General features: G+C 39.0%; 1 protein-coding gene across 1 annotated transcript in view; it reads right to left on the bottom strand.

Moving 5' to 3' along the window:
- The window catches only part of SYNE2 (spectrin repeat containing nuclear envelope protein 2), a 430,582-nt gene extending 405,567 nt beyond the window's left edge, over window positions 1-25,015 (bottom strand). Inside the window, exon 1 of the mRNA XM_036734278.1 lies at window positions 24,868-25,015. The gene's annotated coding sequence lies outside the window, so the exon portion shown is untranslated. The remainder of the gene's footprint in view (window positions 1-24,867) is intronic.
- Between the last annotated feature and the right edge of the window lie 2,490 nt (window positions 25,016-27,505).

The following is a 27,505-nucleotide window of genomic DNA, read 5'->3' as shown; positions in this document are numbered from 1 at the left end:
ATAAACATAAAAATGAAATGAAGGGTTTGCTCCATCACACCTCTGAAAACCACCACGCCATTTAAGACACCAGAAAATTATTTTTTTTACTTTCATCACATCATATATGTTCACAAACAAAGGAATATTAATTGATTCAAGACCAACTGGTATAGGGGATAGAGTAATATTCTTAGAGACAGGAAGACCCTGGGTTCAAATCCTACCACTGGTATTCAGGTATCACAGGTAGGACTGGAATCGAGGTGCAACTAACTCCTAGGACACCCTTCTATCTACTACACCATGGCTGACTCTCATGTACATGATTATATACATATAATTCTCCATTATTAACACATATGTATATGTATATGTCAAAAAAGATTCTAATAATCTAATTATGTAAGTCCCTTTTCTTAATTTTCCCCTTTAAATGTGATTTATTGGAATTTGTTTATCATACATGTTCACCTCTACCTCTTTTCGACTAGGGGAATACATATATGAAATGGCTGACCATCACTTAGAAGCACAGTCATAGCCATGAAAAAGAAAGAAACTGAATAGCCCAAATAGGGATACAACATTTTATTTAGTTATATTTCTAAATGGCTTTATATGACCATAGCACTCATGAAATAGAGAAGTTGGAACACTGTTCAGTGACTTGCTCCATGTCATACAATTTCTCCATGTTAGTGACCAGGATTAGAATTTGTAATTTATAAATTAAATCTCAATTATTAATCAATTTCCTAAAATTCTTATAGACTGGCATTTATTAGTAGCCTACTCTCTTCTTACATCATTTTCTCCTTTCAATCATCCATTCATCAAGTACAAAATGAAAATAGGCTAGCACAAATGTATTGAGTCAATAAATGTTCAAGAAAGATTCTCAATTACGTTATGGGTTTTTATTAAAATCTGGTGACAAAGATTTGACTAGGACAAAAAGAAAGAATAAAAACAACTCTTCTAAGTGTTTTTAATTGTGAATTTCACACTGGCATATTGAGGAAACATTTTCTGGAGGAGATTTTTAAAGTTCAAATCATCCAGTAACTAGTTTGTCCTTTGTATTATTTCTTTCCTGAGTTTTGTGCTTCTCACTATCATTTTCAAGAAGGATGAAGAATCATAGCTATTTAACTGGAATTTTAAGTGGATAGATCCCATTAAATACTTGACACTTGGTCTTATCTTAACAACAGACTTTGGAATTGGAATTATTTCCTCAGGGTGGAAAGGAATAAAGGAATAGCAAGTTGTACATAATAGATTTGCAGTTTTGTATGCAATCATCTTTTTATTATTATTATTATTATGCTTATTATTATCATTATGCTTATTCTATTCCATAAACTAAAAATAAAGCAAATTTTTTTGAAAGGGAAAAAAAGAAAAATGATCCCTTGGTTTGGGGATTGAAAAGTTGTTTGTTTGTTTTTTTAAGATGGCAGCCAACCATGAATTTCTTCAACATGTATTTTACTGATTAAGAATACAGTACATTAAATAAAAGCAGCAGAGCAAAGGATTTTAGTTCCATTTAATTTTTTTTAAAAAATTTGATTGCTAAGAGTAAAAATCCCTAAAACAGGAAATCAAAACTCCTGCAGCTAGGTGGCCTCAGTGGATAAAGAGCTGGACCTAGAGTCAGAAGACCTGAGTTCAAATTTAGACTTACTAGCTGTATGACCCTGAGCAAGTCACTTAACCTCTACTGTCTCATTTTCCTCATCTGTAAAATGGGAACAATCCCAGGGCTGTTGTGAGGATCAAATGGCATAATATTTGTAAAATGCTTACCACAGTGCCTGGTACATGAACATTTAATAAATGCTTATTTCCTCCTTTCCCGTCTCCTCTTGATTTAGTGCTATGCTAAACAATAGTGGCCCCAACCTGGTTTCTATTTAATTCTCATATAAATTAAAACATTCTTACCAAACCAGAAAGAACCAGGTTTTTTTGTTGTTGTTTTTGTATATTCCCTAGAGATACAGTGTTTGCCAACTTTGAAGAAACAAGTTTCAGACTTGATATGAAGCAACATTGTTTCAGAGAAGGAATATAGGGCATACTGACAATTAAGTTCTGTACTATTTAAATTGTAGTGTTTGACCCATTCATAGTTACTGATAGCAAAATAACGTATTTCTAAGACTTAAAAGAACTACCTCAGTCTTCTTGTCTCCTTTATCTCTACTGGATGCCAATCAGTTGATTGAAAGTTTTGAACAAGAAGTATGTTTTGGGGATGGATCTGATTCAGGCCAGCCTCCTGGTACTTAGATATTTGAATGAAATGAGACACTTGTAGATAATTCAACATTTAATAAAACATTTACTTGACCATAGCTGGAAAACGATATTCAACAAAGATAAATGAATTGAGGAAAGCCGAAAGAAGCTCTCTTGCCTGAGTTTCCCAGCAAGGTCCCCCTAGCAAGGATTAGAGAGCACTTCCTAGCTGGGTTTTTGTTTTTGTTTTTTAGGTTTGATTGTTTTATTTTGTCTTTTTTTGGCCAGGCAACATTTCCTCCGGGAAATGTTCACAACAGTCCCCATGTCAATTAAGTCTCAAGGATGGTTTTGGTACCTTTTAAGGAAAAACTAGCTTAATTTGCATGAGGATGGGGATTAGAATATTGTTTCCACCACAAAGGACTTTATGAAAATCCTTTCCATGATGTAATAATTGTCTCTTCTTCAACACCTCCCTGGAACTCTAATTAAAAATATTTCAATAGATTTTCCCCCAAGGGATTTTCAAGCACTTTTAAAGTCTCTGAGATATGGGAGATCAAGGTGTTAGGTCCATCAAGATCATCTGCGTTGAAGTTATCCAAGGATGATGGTGGGACGGAGGGAATTGTGGACCAGATACTAAAGCCATTGAGACAACAAGTCAATTGTCATCAACTATGTGGCAGGTACTGTGCTAAGCACTGGGAAGAAAGAAAGAAAAAGAAAAAGAAAGAAAGAAAGAAAGAAGGAAGGAAGGAAGGAAGGGGCAAAAGGTAGTCCCTGACTTCAAGTAACTCATAGTCTAGTGAGGGAGAAAAAGGAAGGAAGGAAGGAAGGGAGGAAAGAAGGAAGGAAGGAAGGGAGGAAAGAAGGAAGGAAGGAAGGATTATAAAAAATTTGAGGATGGATAAAACATTTGGTAGGGGGCAGCTAGGAGGCACAGTGCATAGAGTGCCAGGCCTGGAGTCCTTGTCTTGATTTCAAATGTGAATTCAGGCTGTGCCTGGGCTGTGTGACCCTGGGCAACTCACTTAACCGTGTTTGCTTCTGTTTCCTCATCTGTAAAATGAGCTAAAGAAGGAAATGCCAAACCATCTCAGTATCTTTGCCAAGAAAACCCCAAAAGGGGTCATAAAGAGTTGAACATGACAGAAAAATAACTAAACAACCACAAAACACTTTGGTGGGTGGAGGAAGGGCCCTTGGGATAGAGAAAGCTTGACAGAAGAGGTGGTATCTGAATTGGACCTTGAAGGAAGGGAGTAACTTCTACTTTGTGCAGCTATGTTCTCTCCAGGGTGTACTGTGGATTTCCCCTACCATGCCCTTTATCATGTTACCATACTCTTCATTGGGCAGCCTCAATCCAGTCCTGGAATTCACCTACTGGAAGTACCCTCTGCCCCAGTGGAATCTATCTCTCATTGGATGGCTCCTCCAGAATCTCCATTTAAGGAGGAAGCCCAGGCCAATCATATCTCATTCCTCTCCAAGCTACACTCTGGACTACTTCTGCCAGGCTAAAACATTGGACTGAATACAGTAAGATGAAATTTAGTAAGCTTCAATGTCAGATCTTACATTTAATTTCAAAAAAAATCAACTCCATAAGTAAAGAATGGAAGAATGATGGTTCAACAACAGTTTTTGCTAATAGATTTCTGAGAATTTTAATGGACTACAAACCCAATATCTCAGTCAACCGTGTGAAGTGAGAACCAAAAAATTCGGTCTTGGGCTCTTTTAAGACAGAGCTATTAGAAATAATCAGGTAGTACTCCCTCTGTTCTCTGCCCTGATCAGACCACATGTTTAGTTTGGGGTGCCAAATATAATAAGGAAATTGATAAGCTAGAGAAGATATGGAGGAGGGCAACTAAGATACTGAATGGCCTTGAGTCCATGCCATTTAAGTAGTGATTAAAGGAACTGGCAATGATTACTCTGGAGAAAAGAAGACTCAGGGGAGATATGATAGTTGGGATCAAGTATTTGAAGTGCCATCAGTTTACTAAGTATAACATGGGAGAAGTGTGGCTAAAGAACATTTCATCTTAAAAATAATAGCCCTGGGGATTTTAATGGACTATGAGATCACTTACGAGCCAACAATATGATATGGCAGTCAAAAAAGCTACGGCAAGCTTGGGCTACATTAAAAGACAAAGTTTCCAGAACTTCATTATACCCTGGTAAGACCACAGCTGGAGAATTGTCTTTAGTTCTAGACACCAAATTTTAGGAAGGAGGTAGATAAAAGGGAAATAAATGAGAGGACGGTAACCAGGATGACCGACATAAGAGAATTAGCTTAAGATGTATAACATGAAGAAGTGAAGACTAAGACTGTTGTGAAAAGAGTTATAGGTAACCATATTTCAGATCAATGAAAGAAAAACTTTCTTCTAATTATGGCTGTTCTAAAAATGGACTGGGTCACACAAAATGATTGTTGAGTTCCCTATAAGGAATATGGTAGAAAGGGATCTATAATTTCAATAAGCCCATAAATATAATTGACTCCCTCATCTTTCCTCTGCCATCTCATCAAATACCATCCTTTCTCCTCTCTTTCACTGTTATAGTTATTGTCCCTACTTCTTAACTACCCAGAATCATCAACGCTTCGCAATAAGTTTTCTCACCCCAACGCTATTAAAATTGAGCTCTCAAACTTTCTTCAATAGGAGGAATGCCTTAGGGGTAGAATTTAGTTTTGGTTTTGTATTCCCAGCACCAAAGTGCCCGGCACATAGTAAGTACTTAATAAAGTGGGCAGCTAGGTGGCACAGTGAATAGAGATCTGAGCCTAGAGTCAGGAAGACCTGAGTTCAAATCTAGCTTCAGTAGCTGTGTGACCCTGGGCAAGTCACTTAATCTGTTTTCTGTTTGCCTCAGTTTCCTTATCTGTAAATGAACATAATAATAGGACCTACCTTGCAGAGTTGTTGTAAGGATCAAATGATATAATTGTAAAGCACTTGCACAGCACATGCACATAGTAAGTGCTATGTAAATGTTTACAAGCACCATTAATAATAGATAAATTAATGACATAGACTGGTAGATTAGATAAGATTAGATAGATAAGGGCTTATGGAATACTGAATGCTTTCTGAAACATCACCAAATGACTTCTGACTGGGTAAACCTATAGTTTTCTCACAGTCCTTACTCTCCTAGATCATTCTGCATTGATACTTTTGAAGATTTCTTAATAATTTGGTGGGTAGAGATTTTTTATTTCATTGGCTTTAGGGGTCTTCTGGTGAAGAAATATTTACTGACACAGGTCAACAATTCATGTGTTACTTATAGTCTTAAAGAACTGCCTGAGACACTGAGGGATTAGGTGACCTGACCATGGTCACACCTCTAGTGTCTACCAGAAGCAAGATTTAAATCGATATCTTCCTGACTCCAAGGCTTATTATCCTCCATCATCCACTATGCAACAATGCCTTTCAAATGAATTATTATGAATCTGATATTAAACAACAGCAAATAAGCATGCCACCCACCTCTTGACAAGGAGTGACTAGTCTAACAGTATAGACTAAAGCATTTCTTCTAAATGTTTCTTCTTAAATGACATTTTAATGAACCTAACAGACAACAAGTATGACATTTCAATGTACAAGGAACAGAAAAGAGTATTGAACATGACACTAAACGACCAAGTGTTCTTCTAAGTACATATAGTATTATTATGTTTAACAAGTTAGTAACCACACTTCCTTGTTTGTCTCCTTATGAACTTCTTTTGGCTTTTTCCTATGTTTAATGTTTAAGCGAACCTCTTTTCTTTTTGATTTACTAAAAATGTTATAACTTTTCAGGTATACCCTGTAAGTTTCCATCAAGACTCTTTGTTTGACCCTTCATTTTCATTTTAAGTGGTCATAGTGAGTATGTACTCTGTTCTTATGGTTCCAGTGTTTTAACTTTGCATTATTTCAGAGGTTTCTCTGGATTTCTCTCTATCCTTCATGCCTGTCAAACTTAATTGTACCATAGTATTTTGTAATAACAATGTACCACAACTTATTTGACTATCCTCCTTATTGTTGGACATTAGGTTTCATCCAGTTTTGGGAATTACAAATAATGCAGCTACAAAAGTCTTTTTAACAGTTTTTCCCCCATTTGATAGCATTCTCAGGCTATATTCCCCACACACACATACCAAATAAGAGGTATTTGTGAGAGCTTTAGATACTGCTGACCGCCCCTTCCTCCTGACTATAATCTTCTCCCTCAGCTTCCATGACACTGCTCTCTTCTAGTGGTCCTCCTGTCTTGACAAATCCTTCACAGTTTTATGGCTGGTTCCAACTCTTCCTTCTATCTCCCCACCTTGGTGGCCCGCAAAGATCTGTGTGATTCTTCTACTCTTCTTTCTTTACATTTTCTTTTCCTTTGGAGATCTTATTCCTTCATTGGTTCATTTATGATCTCTATTCAGGTGATTCCCAATATATATCTATCCTTATCTCTAGGGAGCAGCTAGGTGGCCCAGTGGATAGAATGGCAGGCCTGGCATCAGGAAATGAGTTCAAATCAGGCCTCAGACACTCCCTAGCTGTGTGACCCTGGGCAAGTCACTTAACCCTGCCTGCCTCAGTTTCCTCATTTGTAAAATGAGCTGGTAAAAGAAATGGCAAGCCATGCCAGTATCTGCCAAGAAAACACTAAATGGGGTCATGAAGAGTCAAATATGACTGAAAGGACTGACTGACAACAACAACAAATCCTTATCTCTCCCTTGTTCGTTATCAGTTTTCTCATCTATAAAACAGAATCTGTAGGATATGACCTCTGACTTCCCTTTAACTCTAGATCTGTAATCCTCAAGCTTGAACTGCACTTGTTTGTCCTGCTAGTACCTCAAACTTAACATGTTCCAAACTGTTTGACCTCATCTTCTTCTTCCCTAAATCACCTATCTCCTTTCCACTAGAACCATCAACTCTCTGATTTCAACCCCTCATTCCTTTCTCACTTGAACTAATTATAAGAGCTTTCTAATTGGTCTCCCTGGTCCCCAGGCTCTTCTCTCTTCCATTCCACCCTCATTCAGCTACTAAAAGCATCTTCCTAATGCACAGGTCTGGTCGTGCCAATCCTGTGCTTAAAAACTTCACTTTGGAGCAGCTAAGTGGCTCAGTGGATAGAGCACCGGCCCTGGAGTCAGGAGGACCTGAGTTGAAATTCAACCTCATTTACTTGACCCTGGTTAAGTCACTTAACCCTGGGACTTCACTTTGCTTCTAGGATAAAATGTAAGTTGTTTAGCCTGGCATGTAAAGCCCACAGAATTACAGCATTTGAGAGTTAGAAGAGTCATCAAAACCCATCTAGTCCAACACATACTTGACAAAAAGCCCCTTCTACAATATCCTTGTAAAATGGTCATCCTGCTTTGAGCATCCTTTGTTTGAAGACCTTCAAAGACCCATTAGTATCTCAAGGCAAAGAATCACTTTTGCATAGATTTATGTGACAGTCAATTAGCATTTATTAAGTGCCTACTATCCAACAAGATAAGATTTATAAAGCACTTAGCACAGAACCTGGAATAGAGTGCGTGCCTAATAAATGCTTATTCCTTTCCCTAACCCTAAATGTACAATCCTAGGCAGTCTCTCACCATAAAAGAGAAAAAGCTGAGTAAAGCAAAATAATGTGTGCCCTGACCCCCTCTGGAAGAAATTCATAAACCCTCTAAAATAAGTTCATATTTATGCATAAACCATTGTTACCTGGTACACTGTGAAAAAAAAACTATAGGCAATGTAAAAGTTTATTTTAATCATTCTTTTCAGTACCTAACAGCTCTTTATAACAGTTGATAAAATTACGATATCAATCCAAATATGTTACAATTTCAACAATTCTCCCTTCCCTAATCTTCCTTTGAATGGACATATAACTAGGGCCTCACTGTCACTCACTGGATTATAAACTCATGGATAATTAATACAAGCCTGCCAATATTTTAAAGATACAATCACTGTAAAAATTCTAAAGCCTCTTCTTGGAATATAATTCCTCTTTGGAAACTGTATACTTTTTTGGAAGTGCATTCACTTTTGCACAGCCCTTACCGTATGGAAATATGTAGCAGAAGGCAAATAAACCAGGACCAGAATCCTTGGTAATGGAACTTCACTTATCCAGCCTTGGAAGGCAATATGATCCTGTACCAGCTTCAAAAGAGCAAGTCCAAGCAGGTTTTATAGGAATCTATTCTGAATAATGATGGCTCCACTTTCTTCCTTTCTCTCTGTCTCTGTCTCTCTCTCTTTCTTTGTCTCTTGTCTCTCTGTCTCTGCCTCTCTGCCTCTGCCTCTCTGCCTCTGTCTCTGTCTCTCTCTCTGTCTCTCTCTCTCTCTCTCTCTTACACACACACACACACACACACACACGTAGTAGAGAACAGACATTAGATAGCTAGATAGACAGACATGATGGCTCATTCTATCAGTACACTCACAAAGTGCTTTTCGGAACACTTTGAAAACAGTATTTTGGCCCTAAATAAGCAATGGTTTTAAGGTGTACCAAACTGACAACCTGAAACAATGCCTTGGATCATTTCAACAAATACTTTCACTGTCCAGACCTGAAATAGTGTTACAGTTGCTAAGCAAAACAATCTGGCAAACAGAGATACAGTGTGATGACTCACAGAAAGTATAGTCATACTCAAAAACTTCTAGAACAGAAGCTAACAAAGACTATACACTTCTTCACAATGAATTATTCTGTGGTTGATAGACCTTTTAACATATCCAGGAAGCCAAACAGATTACAAACTAGACTAAACATTATTTATAAATTTAATTAGTATACAAATTATAATCATGCAATTTAAGAATTTAATTTAAAATATTAGCAGTCTGGGTTTTTTGATTAGGTAAATAGAATGATTCCTGCCCAAAATTACCAATTAATGTCAGAAGCAGACATTATAGACATTAAACTAATAGCTTCTTCTAGAAAATCTGATTTTGGATTCTTTAAACCACTTTTCTTATTATAGATCTAAATTGTCAGAACACTTTGGTTATTTTGGGTGGGTGAATGTTCTATCACTATTCTAGTGCTGCCAAATTGATCAAATAGTCTTTGTGCTAGAAGGGATCTGTGAGGTCTTAACTCAACTTCTTCATTTTGTGAGTAGAAAACTGAGGCCTAGAAGACATGATATAACTATTATGGTTTTTTTGAAAAAACAGTCTAGATGCAATATCTTGGTAATGCTGAGCAGCTCCCTTTGATTTTCAGTATTAGTATATGTGTGGAAAACACTTTAAAATTCACATTTAAAAGCTTAGTTGAGATCTTTACATTGGTACAAATAAGGGTATCATATGGGAACCTACAAATTCAAGAAACAACATGCCTTTCAGAGCCACTGAATCTTATCATCAACCTCTATCTTTTTTATTCACTCAACAAGCCTAGTGAATATTAAGCACTCAATATGTACCAGGTACCCAGCTAAACAAAAGAACAATCTCTTCTCTCAAGAAGCTTATGTTCTGTTGCAGGAAAACAACATATACACAGAAAAGTCAATACAAAATAAATTCACAGTGGAAACAAAGTAATTTCTGGAGGAGAGGTGCATTTGGAACTGCAGAGGGATCAAGACTGGCTTTCTAAAGGAAAGGCATGAGCTTTGAAGAAAACTAGAGATTAGGTGAGACTGAAAAGGAAAGAGAGGGAATTCCAGGCATAGTATAGAGATGAGAGATATAATATGTAATATCCAGTGCTTGGCACAGTATTACGTATATGTTTAATTAATGCCTGTTGAAATTGTTGGAGGGTAGGGGCAGCTAGGTGGCACAGTGGATAGAGCATCAGTCAGAAGGCCCTGAGTTCAAATGCAGACTCAGATACTTGACCCTGAGCAAGCCACTTAACCTCAGCTGCCTCACCAAAAAAGAAAAAGAAAATGTTGGAGGGGATGTGGGAAAATTAGGAAACTAATGCACTGTTGGTGGAGTTGTGAACTGATCCAACCATTCTGGAGAGCAATTTGGAACTACGCCCAAAGGGCTATCAAACTGTGCATACCCTTTGATCCAGCAATGCCATGCTAGGTCTATATACCAAAGACATACAAAAAAAAGGGAAAGGGACCTATTTGTACAAAAATATTTATAGCAGCTCCTTTCGTGGTGGCTAAGAATTGGAAATCAAAAAGATGCCAATCAATTGGGAAAAAACAAACTGTGGTGTATATATAATTGTAATGGAATATTATTGCGCTATATGAAATAAGCAGGATAATTCATGAACTGATGCATAGGGAAGTGAACAGAACCAGGTGAATATTGTACATAGTAACAATAATATTGTTCGATGAAGAACTCTGAATGAGTTAGCTATGATCCAAGACAATCCCAAAGAACTAATGATGAAGCATACAATCCGCCCCCAGAGAAAGAACAAATACTGATTGAATACAGACTGAAGCATGCTGTTTTTCACTTTTTCTTTCTTTCTTTCTTTTTTCCTTTCTTTCTCTCTTTTTTCTTTTATTCAAGTCTTACACAAAATGACTAATAGGGAAATTGCATGTGTATTGTATATATACATATATATATATATATGTATGTATATATGATTGCTTACTGTCTCAGGGAGGGAGGAGGGGAGGGAAAGAGGGAGGGAGGAAGGGATAGAATTTGGAACTCAAAACTTTAAATAAAAATGTTTTTAAAAAGAAAAAGTAAAAACCTGTGCTTTAGGACTATCCATTTGACAGCTATATACAGGATAGATTGGAGCGGAAAGAGACTACAGACAGTAAGACCAACTAAGAGACTTTGGTAACAGCCTAATTAAGAGGTAAGTAGGGCTTGAGAGAAGGGAACAAATATGAAATATACTGTGGAGATCAAAATAATACATCATTGGCAAATTGATTGGGTATCAGAGGTAAGGGAGAGTGAAAAATCAAGCATGATTCCCATGTTGTGAATTCAGATAATTAGAATGATAGTGATGTCCTCAACAGAAATGGGGAAGTTAGGAAGAAAGGAAGATTTGTGTATGGGGGGATAGGTCATGGGTTAGTGGTAAAATAATGAGTTCTGGACTTCTTGAGCCGGAAAAAACTACACAATATTCAGTTCCAGGCACTCAATAGGCAGCTGGGCTGTAGGACGTTCAAGAGAGAGATTAAAGATGATTATAAACATAGAAGCAATCTACACAGAAACCCATGTGAGCTGATATAGTTACTCAGAAGGACAGAAGAGAAGAGGGTTCAGGACAGGAGGATCCACATCCATGCAAACTGGGTATGACATGGTTGATGTTCCAGCAAAGGAGCTTGAGAAAAATCAGTCAGACAGGTAGGAGGACAATCAAGAGAGACTAGCATCACAAAAACCCATAGAGGAGAGAGTATCCAGGAAGAGAATGATCAACAGTGTCAAATGCTAAAGAGAGATCAAGAAGGATGAGGATCAATGAGGGCTGAGAAAGGACCACATGATTTGTTGATTAACAGACACATACATGAATTACACACAAACCTCTAAAGGAGTTCATTTTCAGTCTCACTTTTTAATTGCAATGCCATGATTTCTGAAATAGAATACTGAGGTTCAAAAATTTAAATAACTAAAAATTATTCCAAAAATACTGGTTAAACTGCCTCTCCCCCCAACAAATAGCATCAAATTCAAGTCAAAATAACAAAAACTTAATAAGCTAGACTCTATGCTAAATGCTAGGGGTACAAAGACTGGCAAAAGATAACCCCTACCCTAAAAAGTTCACAATCTAAAGAGGAGAGACAATATTCAAAGAGCTATGGACAAACTATAGACAGAATACATTTAAGATAAGCTGAGGGAAAACGCTAGCAGTCAAGGAGATTAAGAAAGGCTTCCTGTAGAAGGTAGGATTTTAGCTGCAACATGAAGGAAGCCAGGTGGAGATGAGGAGGGAAGAATTCCAATTCTACTGCCAAGAACCATTTGATATTTCTTAGAAACTTTTCAACTTTCTCTTTGAGCTCCATCTTTTTCTTAGTGAACTGAAATATGCTGTATATGCAAATATATGTGTATATATGTATATACATGTGTGTATACATGTGTATTATAACACCAACATATTTTTTGTAATGAAAATACTAAAGTCAGACTATGACAGCATGCAGTTTAGTGTTGAGATATAAAGTGAATCCGAAGCCACAGAAAAATAGCTGAAGGAGTCACAACCAAGTCAAAATAGAACACCCACCTAAAACACCAAAAGGGTAAAGTACTTTGAAATACTGGATGAAAGCTCATCGAAAACGTCAGAATAGGTCTGATCCTTTCTTCCCCTTTGGTGTCTGTTCTAATACAGAGGCTAGGGAAAAGGGAGCTGGTACCTATAGAATTTTCAAATTTAGGGATTTTTTCAGTCAATAGATATTTATTAAGTACCTACTCTGTATCAGGTACTGTGTTAAGCACTGGGGATACAAAAAAAGGCAAAACACAGAGTTTGCAGATTATAAAAGACTTAGATATATTTTAATCATATTTTTAAATGTCTTTCTCATATAGTAATGTCCTGTTTTTTAAAAGTTTGGTAGGATTCATTTTTAGGGAATGTATTAATAGTAGAACTTCAACATTTCTCTAGGTTATATGAGACTTATTATTAACTTTGTTACTATTTTTAGACATGATCTGTGATTTCATGAGATTTATACGAAAATTTTTTTTACCAATGAAGAGCTTCATTTACACCACAATTTATAGTCACAGGGAGTTGACTGAGTCAGTGAGAGGTCAGTTGACTTGCCCATGGTCATAGAGCAGTATATGCCAAAGACAGAACTTCCTATTGCAGAGGTGTTAGGCCTTTCTATCCACTACACCATACAGCCTTTTTACTCCTGCTGGAAAAGGAGTTCATCACCTCAGGTAGGAAGAAGTAGCTTTTCTTACATAGAACCAATAAGGACCATAATCTACAAGCAGAAATGACCAGATTTACATCATTAGTAATTATATTCTAGGGCAGCTAAATGGCACAATGGATAGAGAACCAGGTCGAAGTCAGGAAGACTTAACTTCTCGAATTCAAATCCGGCCTCAGACTACTTACTAGCTTTGTGACCCTGAGCCAGTCATTTAACCCTTTTGCCTCAGTTTCCTCATCTGTAAAAGGAGCTGAAAAAGGAAATGACAAACCACTCTAGTATCTTTGCCAACAAAAACTCCAAATGGAGTCACAAAGAGTCGGACACAATTGAAAAACTACTGAAAAACAACAATTATATTCTAGACCAGATGTATTTGTTATTCTCTGAGAAGTTACAGCATTGAAAGACATGAGATGGAGAGGAATTCTACACAGGCTATTGGTTTGGGTAAGTCAAACGTTTCAATGATATATCAAGCCCACAATAAAATAGAACTACTTGAAATAATACACAAAAGAAAGTGTGGTCAAAGATGAAAGGCAACAGCAACAACTGACAACTATTACTTCAAAACAGCCTTATTCATCTTCACAAAAGACACCTTCAGAGGGAGGAGTTTGGCTTGGAGGAGTTGTTACTGATTCCTTAACATGGCAGGGGAGGCTTCTTGAAGTTGGAAGAAGAATGAAAATATCAGTTTTTTTAAAAAACATAATTACTGTTACGAAGAAAAATACTTCTATGGGCAAAAAATAATACAAAGACTTAATTAATTAAGGAAAAGGTGATTTTTGCTATCAAAAGTCACTTTTTTATTCAAGGCTATACCAAAACCAGGTGATTCTCTGAGATCTGAGTATCTTAATCAGACTATATAACATCCCTCTCCAGAAAATGCTTTTGGAATTTTCTTACTCCCAATAGGCCCAAAAAAATTTGTCCTCAATTGAGACTTATCCCCGTTGAAGAAATAATGAACTTCGATAGATATACCAATATACCAAAAAGCGGAATTTTTCCAGCATTACAGAAATTTCCAAGTAGAAATGGAATACTGCAGAACATCTTGAACAAATAATAAATGGTTAAGAAATTTACACCACTACCCCCCAAGTGAAGATAAACATGATTGAATGGCCGGGGAACTCATCTGACTTAAACTCTATTGAAAATGTATGGACCAGGGCAGGAGCCAAGATGGCGGAGAAAAGGCAGCAACTCCCCTGACATCTCCCCAAAACCTCTCTAAACACCATTATATAATGCCATAGAACCATTCCTGGAGCACCAGAACCAACAAAAGGGTGGGGTAAAATAATTTTCCAGCCAAAGACAACTTAGAAAGTCAGCAAGAAAGGTCTGTTGCACCCAGCTGAGAGTGGAGCACAGTCTAGTGCAGGCTGCAGGAGCAAAGACCAGGCCCCAGAAAACCAGGAGCGTGCCTTGGGAGCCACAGAGTCAGCACCAGCAGCAGCTGCTTCCATAGCTCTCAGCCCACAGATGTTAAGGTGGTCAAACAACTGGTCAGAAGATTACAGGGGCCTCTTTGGTAGCACTGAGGCAGGACTCTATTGCTTTGACCATACTTGGATCTGGGTCACAGTCCTAGGTGGCAGTCCCAGGCTGAGGAGGGGCACTAGCACATCAGAGCTTGCAGGCACAGTGGAGTGGGGACCCTCATCACAGTTCCAAGGCAGAAAAGAGTGCTTGTGGTAACTCACAGACCAGAGCACAGTAAACACCTCTCCTTAGATCATAGCACCATGGAAGAACTGAAAACTTATGGGTCCCTAGAAGTTTCTCTGAAAACACCTGCACCAAACCCCTGAAGCTTGGGACACTGTGCCTTCCACTCTGGAAGCAGAGCCTTACTTTAGCAAAGAATTAAAAGTCAAGAAATAGGCTGGGAAAATGAACAAAAAAAAACAGAAAAAAAAATTCTGACTATAAAAAGTTACTAGGGTGATAAAGAAGATAAAAACACACACTCAGAACAAGATAACAAAGTCAAAGCTCCTACACCCAAATCCTCCAAGAAAAATATGAATTGGTCTCAGGCCAAAAAGTATTTTGAAAATCAAGTAAGAAAAGTAGAGGAAAAGTTGGGAAGAGAAATGAGAGTGATGTGAAAAAATCATGAAAAACATTCAACAGCTTGGTAAAGGACACTCAAAAAATTATTGAAGAAAATAACACCTTAAAAAACTGACTAAGCCAAATAGTAAGAGAGGTCCAAAAAGTCAACAAGAAAAATGCCTTAAAAAGAAGAATTGGACAAATGGAAAAAGAGGCACAAAATTCACTGAGGAAAAAAATTCCCTAAAAAGTAGAATGGGCCAAATGGAAAAGGAGGTCCAAAAGCTCACTGAAGAAAATAATTCCTTAAAAATTAGAATGGAGCAAATGGAAGCTACTGACTTTATGAGAAATCAGGAAATTATAAAACAGAACCAAAAGAATGAAAAAAATAGAAGACAATGTGAAATATCTCATTGGAAAAACAACTGACCAGGAAAATGGGTCCAGGCAAGATAATTTAAAAATTATTGGACTACCTGAAAGGCATGATTAAAAAAAGAGCCTAGACTTCATCTTTCAAGAAATTATCAAGGAAAACTGCCCTGATATTCTAGAACCAGAGGGTATAAGAGAAATTGAAAGAATCCACCCAGCACCTCTTGAAAGAGATCCCCAAATGAAAACTCCCAGGAATATTATAGCCAAATTCTATAGCTCTCAGGTAAAGGAGAAAATACTGCAAGCAACCAGAAAGAAACAATTCAAGTATTGTGGAGTCACAGTCAGGATAATACAAGACTTAGCAGCTTCTAAATAAAGGATGAGAGGACTTGGAATATGATATTCTAGAGGGCAAAAAAGATAGGGTTACAGACAAGAATCACCTACCCAGCAAAACTGGGGGAAAATGGATATTCAGTGAAATAAAGGACCTTGTTAGGGGGGCAGAGCCAAGATGGCGACAGGAAAGCAGGGACTAGTGTGAGCTCCCCGCCAAGTCCCTCCAAAAACCTATAAAAAATGGCTCTGAACCAGTTCTAGAACTGCAGAACCCACAAAATAGCAGAGGGAAGCAGGGCTCCAGCCCAGGACAGCCTAGGTGGTTACTGGGAGCAGAACAGAGTCCAGCATGGGCCGCATGGACCAACCAGACCAGGAGCCAGACAGAGCAGGCCCTAGCGGCAGTTCCCAGACTTCTCAACCCACAAACATCAAAGACAACAGAGAAGGTTAGTGGGAAAAGCTGCTGGGGACAGGGTGACAGAGTTCGTGGTTCAGCCACTGCCCTGGGGGCAGCGGAGGTGGGGCAGCTACAGAACTATAGCTGCAGTTGCTTCTGGCCCCAGGCCCACCTGGTGAGAGGAATCAAGTGGCAGATCAGAGCAGGAGTGCAGAGCCTGCTGAAGATCTAAGTCCAGTCCAGGTTGGGGGTTCTTGGGGAAGGAGGAGTGCCGGTGTGGCAGAGCTGGCTGTAATAGCTCTGAAATCAACAGCGCATCCCCTCCCAGCTTGGAACATAGTACTTTTTACTCTACAAGCAGTCATACCCTGCTGAAAAACTCAAGGGTCAAGTAAGTTGGCTGGGAACATGACCAGGCAGCGAAAACACACCCAGATTCAGTCTCAGACTTTGGAATCTTTCTTTGGTGACAAAGAAGACCAAAATATACAGCCAGAAGAAGTCAACAAAGTCAAAGAGCCTACAACAAAAGCCTGCAAGAAAAACATTAACTGCTCTCAGGCCATGGCAGAGCTCAAAAAGAATTTGTAAAAGCAAGTTAGAGAAGTAGAGGAAAAATTGGGAAGAGAAATGAGAAGGATGTGAGAAAACCATGAAAAACAAGCCAATGACTTGCTAAAGGAGACCCCAAAAAATACTGAAAAATATACTGAAGAAAACAACATGCTAAAAAATAGACTAACTCAAATAACAAAAGAGCTCCAAAAAGCCAATGAGGAGAAGAATGCCTTGAAAGGCAGAATTAGCCAAATGGAAAAGGAGGTCCAAAAGACCACTGAAGAAAATACTACCTTAAAAATGAGATTGGAGCAAGTGGAAGCTAGTGACTTTATGAGAAATCAAGATATTATAAAAGAGAACCAAAGGAATGAAAAAATGGAAGACAATGTGAAATATCTCATTGGAAAAACCACTGACCTGGAAAATAGATCCAGGAGAGAGAATTTAAAAATTATTGGACTACCTGAAAGCCATGAGCAAAAAAAGAGCCTAGATATCATCTTTCAAGAAATTGTCAAGGAGAACTGCCCTGATATTCTAGAGCCACAGGGCAAAATGGAAATTGAAAGAATCCACAGATCGCCTCCTCAAATAGATCCCCAAAAGAAATCTCCTAGGAATATTGTCACCAAATTCCAGAGCTCCCAGATCAAGGAGAAAATACTGCAAGCAGCCAGAAAGAAACAATTTGAGTATTGTGGAAACACAATCAGAATAACCCAAGATCTAGCAGCTTCTACATTAAGAGATTGAAGGGCTTGGAATACAATATTCCAGAGGTCAATGGAGCTAGGATTAAAACCAAGAATCACCTACCTAGCAAAACTGAGTATCATGCTTCAAGGCAAAACATGGATTTTCAATAAAATAGAGGACTTTCAAGCTTTCTCAGTGAAAAGACCAAAGCTGAATAGAAAATTTGACTTTCAAACACAAGAATCAAGAGAAGCATGAAAAGGTAATCAAGAAAAAGAACAAGAAAAAGAAATTGCAAGGGACTTACTGAAGTTGAACTGTTTTGTTTACATTCCTACATGGAAAGATGATGTGTATGATTCATGAGACCTCAGTATTAGGGTAGCTGAAGGGAATATGCATATATATATGTGTATGTATATATATGTATGTGTGTGTGTGTATATGTGTGCGTGTATGCATATGTGTATGTGTGTGTATATATATATATATATATATATATATAGAGAGAGAGAGAGAGAGAGAGAGAGAGAGAGAGAGAGAGAGAGGGCACAGGGTGAGTTGAAGATGAAGGGATGATATCTAAAAGAAATTAAATCAAATTAAGGGATGAGAGAGGACTATATCGAGAGAGGGAGATAGGGAGAGATAGAATGGGGTAAATTATCTCGCATAAAAGTGGCAAGAAAAAGCAGTGCTGTAGGAAGAGAAGAGAAGGCAGGTGAGGAGGAATGAGTGATTCTTGCTCTCATCAGATTTGACCTGAGGAGGGAATACCATATACACTCAATTGGGTATCTTACCCCACAGGAAAGAAGGAGGAGGAAGATAAAAAATGCGGATGATAGAAGGGAGGGCAGATGGGGGAGGAGGTAATCAAAAACAAACCCTTTCGAAAAGGGACAGGGTCAAGGGAGAAAATTCAATAATGGGGGATAGGTTAGGAAGGAGTAAAATATAGTTAGTCTTTCACAACATGAGTATTGTGGAAGGGTTATATGTACTATGTTGAATTGCTTGACTTCTTAGGGAGGGTGGGTGGGAAGGGATCAGGGGAGAGAATTTGGAACTCAGTTTTAAAAACAGACGTTCAAAAACAAACAAAAAAAAGTTTTTGCGTGCCACTAGGAAATAAGATACACAGGCAATGGGGCATAGAAATTTATCTTGCCTTACAAGAAAGGAAGGGAAAAGGGGATGGGAGGGGAGTGGGGTGACAGAAGGGATGGCTAACTGGGGAACAGGGCAACCAGAATATATGCCATCTTGGAGTAGGGGGGAGGGTAGAAATGGGGAGGAAATTTGTAATTCAAACTCTTGTGAAAATCAATGCTGAAAACTAAATATATTAAATAAATTAAATTTAAAAAAAGAAAAGGCTTTGTATATTTTCATGGTGACTTACTATAGTCATTTTTTAAACCCTACTTAAATCTTACCCAGAATGAGGTGAAGCCAATGATCCTGGGTCATGAAAGGCTCTGGTAGGGAAGAACAAGCTCTAGCCCATTCTATAAAGGAAGAAATATTTCAATAACAGACCACATAGACATCTGTCATCTGACGCAAGCCTTGCTGAATTTAGAGAATTTAAACAACAGCTTGAGGAAAGCCTTAGTAGGAGTTGTAGTAGAGTTATTTTTGATACTGATTTACAGGTATCAGTAAACATTAACAAAGTAACTGAAATATTTTCTAAAAACTCAAATTTCATTAAAATTTAGAAAAAAAAAGAAATAAAGGACCTTCAAACATTCTTGATGAAAATACCAGAGCTGAATAGAAAATCTGACTTTCAAATACAAGATTCAAGAGAAGCATAAAAAGGTAAACTGGAAAGGGAAATCGTAAGAGACTTAATAAAGTTACACTGTTTACATTCCTACCTGGGAAGATGATACTTGTAACTCACAAGAACTTTCTCATTATTGGGGCAGTTAGAAGGAGTATATATGGACAGAGGGCACAGGTGTGAGTTGAATAAGAATGTATGATATCTAAAAAAAACAATTAAGGCATAAAAGAGGAATGTACTGGGAGAAAAGGAAAGGGAATGAGGTAAATTATGTCACATAAAAGGGGCAAGAAAAAGCTTTTTACAATAGAGGAGAAAGAGGGAAGTGGGGAGGAGTGAGTGAACCTTACTCTCAGCAGAATTGGCTCAAAGAGGCAATAACATACACACTCAATTGGATATACAAAGCTATCTTACCCTACAGGAAAGTAGGAGGGAAAAGGGATGGGGGGGGTGATAGAAGAGAGGGCAGATTGGGGGAGGGGTTAGTCAGAAGCAAAACACTTTTGAGGAAGGAAAGGGTGAAAGGAGAGAGAACAGAATAAGTGGGGGCAGATAGGATGAAGGGAAATACAGTTAGCAATAGTAACTGGCGAAACACATTTTGCATCAAGTTTCTCTGATAAAGGCATTATTTCTCAAACATATAGAAAACTGAGTCAAATTTATAAAAACAAGAACCATTCTCCAAATGATAAATGATCAAAAGATATGAAGAGTTTTCAGATAAAGTAATCAAGCCTCTCTATAGTCATATGAAAAAATGGTCTCACTATTGATTGGAGGAATGCAAATAAAACCAATTCTGAGGTACTACCTCATACCTTTTAGATTGGCTAATAGGACAGAAAATGTAAATGACAAATGTTGGAGGGGATGTGGGAAAAATGAGACATTAATGCACTGATCTGGAGTTGTGAACTGATTCAACCATTTTGTAGAGCAATTTGGAAATATGCCCAAAGGGCTATAAAACCAAACATACCCTTTGACCTAGCAATACCACTGCTAGGTTTGTATCCCAAAAGAAATTTTTTTAAAAAGGAAAAGGACCTATAAGTACAAAAATATTTATATCAGCTCTCTTCTAATGGTGAAGAATTGGAAATTAAGGGGATGCCCATCAATTGGGAAATGGCTGAACAAATTGTGGTATGTGATTATGATGGAATACTATTGTGCTATAAGAAATGAAGAGCAGCGTGCTCTCAGTAAAACCTGGAAAGACGTATGTAACCTCATGAAAAGTGAAATGTACTGTGTACAAAGTAACAGCAATATTGTAAGATGATCATCTGTGAATGACTTAGCTATTCTCAGCAATACAATGATACAACACACCTCTGAAAGACTTATGATGAAAAATGCTATCCACCCCAAGAGAAAGAACTGATGGTGTCTGAATACAGATTGAAGCATACTTTTTTAACTTTATTTTTCTTGAGGGTTTTTTTTTGGTCTATGTTTTCTTTCACAACATGGCTAATATGGAAATGTTTTGCATGACTACACATGTATAATCTTATCAAATTGCTTGCCTTCTCAATGGGGGTGTGGGGAGAAAGGGAGAGAATCTGGATCTCACAGTTTTAAAAACTAATGTTAAAATCGTTTTTACATGTAACTGGGGAAAATAAAATACTAAATAAATGTTTAAAATATTTTCAACATAAAAAAAGAAAATGCATGGACTACAGTTGAGGCTAAACTTAGAGAAAAGGACAGTTCTTCATAGGTACACAATATCTAATGTGACTAAAAGTTGGTTTCATAATGAAGAATTAAAAATTATATGTGTTAAAATCTTGTGACCTCAATGCCAAATCATGTAAAACGTGAGTGTAGCTAACAAATGTTTCATATTGAAATCTTATTAAGCTATAATAATAAGATGCTAGCATTTATATAATGCTTAAGTTCTATAAAGCACTTTATAAATATTATATAATTTAATCTTCACAAAAACCGTGGGATGTGATATCATTATCACCATTTGACAGATGAAAAAACTGAAATGAACAGAAATGGAATGACTTTTCTAATATCACACAGCTAGGAAGTGTCTTAGTTTGGATTTGAACTCAGGTCTTCCTGACTCCAGATTCCATCTCTCTATTCACTACTAAAGTTGTAAAGGTGTATTACGTAAATTAATAAAGTTCATGGCTTTACTTTGTCCCGAGTAATTCACACAACACTCTAAGTCCTAAATTAATGTTCTGTTAAATGGAATTGAACTTTTGCAACAATTCTAATGTAGTCACATCAGAAAATCAAAACCTTGCTTTTGTTTATGATGGGAAGCTTTTAAAAAGTTTTTTTAGTCTATATTTTAAAACCTCATATGACTAATGAAAAACAAATATGCAAACAATTGGTATGCATTCCCATACCTACCTTTGGACTGTCCCAAAACATTTAAAACATGACCGAATCATGCTGCATAATGATTTACAGTAACTGGATTTGATATTACACAGACACATTAAGCTCTGTGTGGCAAAACTGTAAAATGTGTCCAGAGAACTTGAGTTCCTCAAACCTGCTTCGATTAGCATTAATCTGTACAAATATTCATGAAATTTCTTAACTAGATGGCCTATTTAAATGAGTTTTAAAGCAACATCAAAAGCTTAAATCTGAGTTTACAGGCACAAACCAGTTCCACTACAATAAATTTTTAAAAAATATTTAAATTAAGCAACTTGCTGGATCTCTAAGTTCACAAAGATCCTGAATTTGGAGCAGGAAGCAATGTCAGAGATGGTCTAGGGCTAGGCCAACCTCTTTATTTTACAGACAAACTGAATCACCAAATCGCAGAATTTTTAAGTTGAGAGGAACTTCAAAGGCCACCTAGTCCAACCCATACTGCAAGGAAATTCTCATTATAAAATATACCCCCAAAGTGGTAATACAGTTTCTGATTAAAGACCTCCATGCAGGAGGGAGCCCACCACAACCCAGGACAACAATCCATTCCACTTTAGACAGTTGTAATTGTTAGTAAGTTTTTCACTGACTTCAACCACAAATTCGCCTCTTTGCAATTTCTTCCCATTGTTTCTTCTGGTTTTGCCTTATAGGACCAAATAAAATAAATACAACATATGGAAAAATATGGTGGCTCTCACATACTTGAGACAATAATCTTCTCCAGAACTGGAATGCACCCTCTTCTAATTTCTAACACCTAGAATTCCTAGTGTTCTTCAAGGCTCAGCTCACTTGCCATCTGCTACAATAAGCATTACCTGATCTCCCAAATTGTTATTACTCCTTCTCCTCCTCAAATTATCATATATATTATGTTTAAGAATCAGCTGGCCTGGTAAAAAAGGGGGTGGGGCTCAAAACCAGGAAGACCAGAGTTCAAGTGTTGAGCCTCAGACAATACCACATGTATGTGATCCTGGGGAAGACCAAGCTCTCAGTGCCCTAGGCAAGTCGCTAAGACTATAAATTTGCAGAACATTGCAATGTTGCAATCAACATTGGTAAAGGGAATTTCCTCACCTGGTAGAGGGAGTTGCCTAAACCAATAAGATCACGGGTCCAGTCCCTATCCCTAGTCTAATATTTACATGTGGCATCAGTCCAGCAAAATGGAAGTTCCTTGAGGGGTTTCTTATTTGTCTTTGTAACTCCAGACCCAGCACTTTGAACAGAGGATAGGGATAGGGACCTCTGGCCTGCCTTGCACATTATGGGCACTTAATAAATGCTTGTTGGATTGTATGGAAACTACTGGAGACAAGGCTACTACTCACCACAGACATATAAATACACACATGATTCCACTTGTTCATACCCTTTCCCAATGAGTGCCATTTGCTTCTCTGAAAATATATCAAAAAAAACTCATAGAAAGGCTTCTTTTGTCTCACTGTAAAGAAACCAGTGAAGAAGCCATATATTAAAACTCTAAAAGCACAGCAATGGTTATGTAAGGGGGAGAAAAGTTGAACACATCCTAGATCACTGCCTTAATCGTAAGGGCCCGGTTGGAAAGGTAGAGTATGTCTAATTACACTTCCCACTCCTAAAATTTTCATGGAGATGACTCTGAACCTATTCACGAGCCCAGCAAAACTACAGGAATTCGGTAATAACGCCCTTTAGTGCTGTGCGATCCTAGAGAAACACAGAGAACTAGAATGAAATCAAACTTCCAGGGTAGAAAAGGTATGACAAAAGTAATCCCGTCCAAGGGCTGAAATGAACCGTCCCATCTCGGTTATGACTTGCTGGTACTTGTACTGGCTGAGTCTACTACTACCGCAGACCCTCCCGTTCAAGAGAAGGAAGAGGGAAAGAAGGGAGGGGAAGAAAGGAGAGGAAAGGAATAACTTAAAGAAATAATAACCATGCACAAAGCCCAATGCTACATTGTACTTTTCTGGCTTCACTAAAATAAGGTAGCCAACCTTGTCCTGAGCAGCAAGATTCGATTTCCAAACCCCTTCGTGAGCTCCTCTTTTTTATTTAAAAGAAAAAACAACCTGTCCCAAGAAGGTGTTACAGTCAGCCCCTAAAGGCAATTTCAGACAACAAAGACCCCAAGCAATCAAAATGGAATTATAATCCGCGCTGTATTAGCAGCCACCGACGCGGAGATGGATTTGCTACCAGCTCAGCCTCCCATCAACCTACACCTCCCCCACCCACCCACCTCCTGGGAGTCTAAACTACCCCCATCCCACCCCCACCCGACCATCTCTTTGGTACCCAGGGGCGGACCTAGCGCCTCGCCCGGATTTTGCAATCTCTCTGCCGCTTCTCCCGAAAGCTTTATAGCACGCAGTGTTCAAATTCTTTCCCGCCCAGGCATGACGAGAGGAACGATAACAATCGGCTAATACAAGAGAGCTTTGGGGTTGGGGGGGGGGGAGGGAGAAGGAGGAGGAGGAGAAGGAGGAAGAGGAGGAGGAGGAAGAAGGAGGAGAAAGGAGGAGGGAGAAAGCTTGAACCTGGAGCTGGAAGTCCGAGCTCCGGGCTGGTGGTGGCTAGGGGCTGATCCCCACCGAGTGCTACCCCTTCCCGAGGTAGGCGGGCGGGCGGCCCGAAGGTGACACAAAGAAACAGAGACAAACGCCTAGCCCGGGCGCTCGTTCCAAACCCCTGAGCGCTCCGCTCGCTGACAACTTTGCTGCGCCCCCAGTACACCCCGCTCTGTTCCCCCAGGCAAACTTTCCCGCGGCCGTGAGGCCAGTCCCGTTGTCCGTGCTTGGACTCCAGTGCCTTCCCTCTTCCTCATCCTCTCTTTGCCCCCCCACCCCCGCCCCGTCGTCCTCGTCCTCCTCCCTAGGCTCAGAAAGATTTCCATCCCTAGCACTCGCCCGCCCCCTCCTTCTCTCCTCCTCCCCGCTCTCCCCGCCACAAGCCAGCGGCGCAACGCACCGAGGCTTGGAGAGCTGGTGCGGCCACACTCACCCGCCCCTAGTCCGACTGGAGGGCGCGGGGCCGCGGGCTCTGCCACAGCTCTGCGCCTCCGTTTCTTCTTTCTCCCGGGCTCGAGCTTTCCCTTTCTCTCACTCGCTTTTTCTGTGCAGTCGGTCGAGGCTCTCGGCGCTACACAGCCCGCTCCGCTCCTTGGCGCTCGGGAAGCAGCAAACCACGCCCCACGCCTTCCCCGCCCGCCAGCCCGCCAGCCCCGGGCTGCCCAGACTCCTGTTCTTAGAGCCGCCGCCAGCACCACCCTCCCTGTCCACTTCAGAGCATGTCCGTAGGGAGCGGGGAGGCGGAGCACCCTTCGGCTGCTCCTTCCTTAGCTCTGGGCGTCAGGACTTCAGAAGAAGTAACTCCAGCCCGGCTGCTCGGCGGAGATGGGGACAACTTTGCGTAGAGCCAAGACTGCCTCCGACCGCCGCCAGAAAGTTAAGGATTCGCTACCACATTCAGAAGAACCCCAGGCCCGCTCATCGTGCTCAGTTCAAGGAGTGCAGGCACTCCTTGGAGTTTACTAGACCCTGGACCAATCAAAGGTCTCCCTCCACCCTTCCTGATGCAGTCCCATTCAGTTTTGGGCAGGTAATTCACCAGAAGTTTGGCCATCAGGTGCCGACTGGTTTTTTGGCCACACAAATTCATGCAATTGCCCACCAAGCCCTTGTGGACTTAATGCGAATGCTGATGAAATCTAAGATCTTATAGGGGTAATAAGGAATAAGCACTTATATATTATGTTCCAGGTACTGTGCTTTATTGTCTGATTTTATAGATATTATCTCTTTTGAGGTAGTCGGGATTCAATTAGAATCTTTAATTCTGAATTCAGTGTCACGGCATCTTATCTCTTCAACTGGATATTCCACATGTCCCTCAAATTTTAACGTTTCCAAAGTCACTTTATCACTGGTCATCCCAAACCTACAACTTCTAACTTTACTGTTGGTGTCTGTGGCATTACCGTTCTTCCAGTCTCCCATGTTAGTAACTCTGGGGCTCTTTTACTCCCTTTGTTCCCTCACCTCTCACATCCAGTCGGTCAGTCAATATACATTTATTAAGCACCTACTATGTGCCAGGCACTGTGCTAAGTTCTGGGGATACCAAAAAAAAAATAATCAGCCAAAGACAGTCCCTGCCCTCAAGGAGCTCAAAATCTGTCAGCATTTTCTCAGTTCCTCCCAACTCCTTAACACCTATTATATCTATTTCTTACTCTCCAGTCCCACTGATATCAAGACTCTCATTACCATCTCATTACTTCCTGGACTATTGTAATCTCTAATGGGCTCATACTACTAAGACTTTCTTCTCATGCAATCAATCCTTCACAGAACTGCCAAAGAATTTTTCTTATGTGTTGGCTTGGTCATGTCCCTTCTAAGTTCGAAAGTCTTCAATAGGTCCCTATTGCCATTGAGAAAAATTCACACTTTGCTATTCAATGTTCTCTACAATATGGCACTACCTTCTATAATTTTTTACAGTATACCTTAGCCAAAATGACTCTGTGTCCCAGGAACAGGCGCTTTATTTTCCTGTGTCTATACTTTTGTCCATAATGTTCCCTATGCCTGAAAAATCTTCCTTTCCCCTCTTTACTTGGTAACTTTGTTTCCATCCTTTAAATTTTTTCTCAAGAACTATGTCCTACATAAAGCCTTCCACGATTCTCCCTCCCACGGCAAAAACTTTTCTCCTTAGACCTCACATAACACTTTATTCTTTACTCTCCTAAAATAATAATACAGTTGTCTTATCTCCATGATGGAATGTAAGTCCTGTAAGAACAGGGAATGTGCATTTAATATACTGAAAAGACCACTGGGATGATTTATTAAAACCTGGGTTCAAATCTCGGCTCTTTACCTATTAAAGCCTCAGTTTCCTCATCTGTAAAATGGACATAATAATACTGATACTGCTTCTTCACAGGATTGTTAGGAAAGTGTTTTGTAAACCTGAAAGTGGTGATTTAAATGTAAGTTATTATTGTTAGGTTATAAAAACTTTATATCTATTCAAGTGCCTAGGACATTGGTCCATACAGATAGGTACTTTATAAATGATTGTTGATTGACCCAAAATAAAACATCACTGAGAGAGAAACAGAGACAGAGAGACAGAAAGAGACAGAAGGACCATCAGGCAAATTAATTTCATTCAATTCCATTGAATTAAACAATTAAGCACCAACACCAACAATTAAGCACATACCAGTTAAATGTATCAATAGTAACAATAATTAAAAATAATAATGTTAAGTATCCACCTGCTACTTTATGTAGTAGCAAAGAAATGGAAGCAAAGATGCCCATCAATTGAGGAATTGCTAAACAAATTGTGGCATATAGATGTAATGGAATGTTAATGCATTGAAGAAAATAATGAATGTGAAGATGGAGAAGCCTGGGCAGACTTTTGTAGAAGAGTTGATCTTTGACTAACAAGGCCAACCCCAGAAAACCTAGAATGTAATAAAAGGTGTTAACAAGATAAGCTAACTGTAAGAATGCTCCGGAACAGTTAGGTGATGCGGTGAATAGAGCACTAGGTCTAAAGTCAGGAAGACTCATCTTCCTGAGTTCAAATCAGGCCTCAGACTGTGTGACCCTGGGCACTT

The sequence above is a fragment of the Trichosurus vulpecula genome, chromosome 8, assembly GCF_011100635.1.
Source record: "Trichosurus vulpecula isolate mTriVul1 chromosome 8, mTriVul1.pri, whole genome shotgun sequence".
Taxonomy (NCBI): Eukaryota; Metazoa; Chordata; class Mammalia; order Diprotodontia; family Phalangeridae; genus Trichosurus; species Trichosurus vulpecula.
Note: the sequence above shows the minus strand (reverse complement) of the source record. Positions and strands in the feature narration are given on the sequence as shown.